Here is a 3,001-nt window from a genome sequence, read left to right on the forward strand (position 1 = left end):
TATGTTCTTGTGTCTCAGGGTTGCGTGGTCTGATTTCTCTCTACTTCACCCTGACCTGTGTCCTTCTTTTTATAAATTTCCACTGTTTGTAAAGGACTCAACATGGCCACTAGTCCTCAAATATACATGATGAATCAGGTCAAGGTTTTACAATGAAACTGATCACACTATCTGTATTTCTTGGTTGGAATTCTCTAGGGAAAGAATATGGATCAACTGGTCCACACACTATTTGGTAGGTTGTCCCTTGGACATTCACATGAAGTTTGGGTAATATGATAGAAACATGGCTTCCTAGGTCTGCTGTGCTTTAGATAGGTTTCTTAGTAATCATTTTAAGTGAAATGAGTAGATTATGTCTGGAGGTAGCAGTCCAGAGTCATGAGTATTACACAGTTGCATTAAAAATCCAGGTTTTTGCTGTATCACATGCCTTTGGAGACTGCCAAGGTTCATAATAGAGCCATTGAATGCTTTTACTCTCATTCCCAGCATTGGAGACACCATGGCCAAAAGGACAGAAATGGATGCTCAATAACCAAGGTAGCCCAACCTTCATGACCACAGTTCACTGGAACAGGAGAGGCCACCTGACTCAAGGTGGGCAATTGGAAGACCCTTCTGCAGGAATTGGAAATTGCATCCATGAACGACGAATTGTTCTAGGGAGCTGGACCTGCGGTATGTGTTACTGAGAGCAGTGCTTGGCTGAATGCTGTCATGAGGACTGAATTACAAAGGAAGCAATTCTTCAGGGGAAGAGAAAGAGGAAGTTGATGTGTAGAGAAACAGAGATGAGAGGTGAAGAAACGCTGCCCATTTAGTTGTTGCAAAAACCCTACAAAGCAACTGTTATTCTTCTTCCCATTTTACAGTTGGGTAAACTAAGGCTCAAAAAGATTCAGCAATTAGGTAGAGGAAGAAGCCAGACCTCAGAGCAGATGTTGCCCTAGTTCCTGTGGTTGTCTCTGCATGGTGACTCTGAGTGGGGTGGAAAAGGTGATTTTTACCTTTCTTTTTATGCCCAACCAAATCATCAATGCTCTTTTTGTTATTGTTTTTCTTGTTTTGTTTTGTTTTTACTACTACAACATGTGCTCCTACTGTAACTTTAAGAAGGTTGTGACTTGTCAAATCACTATGTATACAACTGAACTAATGTATCATTGTGTGTCAACTATACTTCAATAAAACGTAAAAGAATTAAAAAGAAAAAGAAAGACACACCGCTTGGTAGCTCCTGGTACCAAGAAGCTACACTGCTTGGTAGCTCCTGTTCCTGGTAGGTTGTCAGGAGATGTGCTCTCTAAGTGGCTTTGTGCTTGCTTGTGTGTTCTGTAAGTATCCCTTCAGTCCTCCCAATAAATCCTTTTTAAAAAATCTTCAGTTCATTTGAGTCGTTTCTGATACTTGATTCTAAATATCTTAACTAGTACAAAAATCAGGGGATATCAGGAGTAACATGTGTAAAACCAGACTCTGAGAAAACATGTGGTATCACGTGTGACACCGTGGGGACTTGCCTCCCTGTCGTAGGATGAGAAATTGACATTTCCTGGTATATGCTGGCAAAGGAAGGACTATCACCTATCATCACCTGGGACTCAGACTACAGGCCCACAGAAATGGGGATGTCAGGGGCCTTGTTTTTGTTGCTTCTCACAGCCTTTGGTAGAGAACAACAAAATAGAAGCACATTCTTGTCCAGATGTCCCCCAGGAATATATACAGAACCCACATAGCTGATATTCCAGAGTCCAGATCAAAAAATTTATTGTTAGATTGATGATAGCTTGGAGGAATTGAGGAATCTTTAACAGATCCCACCATCCTCCACTCAGCCTGCAACAAATCGTATTGTAGGCAGCAGCTGGGGGGCATCCGTGAAAAACCTTGTGTACTTTGGGCTCCTACAGGGAATGCTTTGATTTCAATCCTGGGGAAACAAAAAATGAAGAAGCCCTTCAGGAAAGCTCCTGACAGTTATTCTAACCTCCCTTTGTAACTGTGTAACACACTCACATGCCATTAGTGTCATCTGTTACCAGTAATGAGAAGTCATAATCAGTAAAAATGTCCCAACATCTTGGAGAAAATAATTTTTCATCTTTTAGAAATATTGCATTTTGTTTAAATGGGTTTTTCATAATGATACATAGAAGGAGTATCATTGTAGTAATGGGTTGTCAGGGTTGTAGAACTCAGACTCTGTAACCTGCAACTGTACTAATGATATGATTCATGAACACATGCTATTAAGCAGCAAGGGACAGGCAGGAGCCTTGCATTAGCCAAACGATCTATGCCACCCTCTGGTAGAGGGAAAAACACCTTCCTGGGTCCCAGTGAAACAAGGGTGCTAAAGTGAAGGGTAATTATTTTCTGGCCCTGTAAGGAAGCAAGAAAGTCAAAGGAGTCAGAAAAATATTCACAGTGCCAGCTGATAGCATTAAAAAAGTAGTTTAATACTTTTTTTTCTGAAAAATATGGTATAAGAAAAATGAAATCATAATTTCTGTAGTTCAAGTGCCTCCTAAATGCCAGGAGAGATTCTAAGATACCTCTGTACGGTTGGCGGGTGTTAGGTGAATGACCTTGAGCAACCCTCCATCCCCTTCCCCTACCCTCTGCCTATGTTACTGCTTAAATAGAATGGGGAGAGTCAAAGGACCTCAGTTCTTCATAGAGCTCTTCTGAGGATAAAATGAAGGGGACGTTATTCTGAAAGGTCTAAGGTACTTGGCAAATATAAGAGCTCATCAGTTTTTATCTCTTTGCTTTTTTCTCTACTAGAAGGAATACGGTGGGGAAAAAAGCGAAGGAGAAGCCGTGGTCAGAGTTTACGTAGGGGTGAGGACAATAGACCAGAAATATAATAACTGAATTAAATGTTATTTTAGATAATTCCTACAGAGAAAAATAAGGCAAGGCAAGGTGAATAGGGAATTTGCAATTGTGTGTCAGGTTTTAGCTCAAATGCCACTTCCTTAGATATTATCTC

Source organism: Vulpes vulpes, chromosome 5 (assembly GCF_048418805.1).
Source record: "Vulpes vulpes isolate BD-2025 chromosome 5, VulVul3, whole genome shotgun sequence".
Lineage (NCBI taxonomy): Eukaryota > Metazoa > Chordata > Mammalia > Carnivora > Canidae > Vulpes > Vulpes vulpes.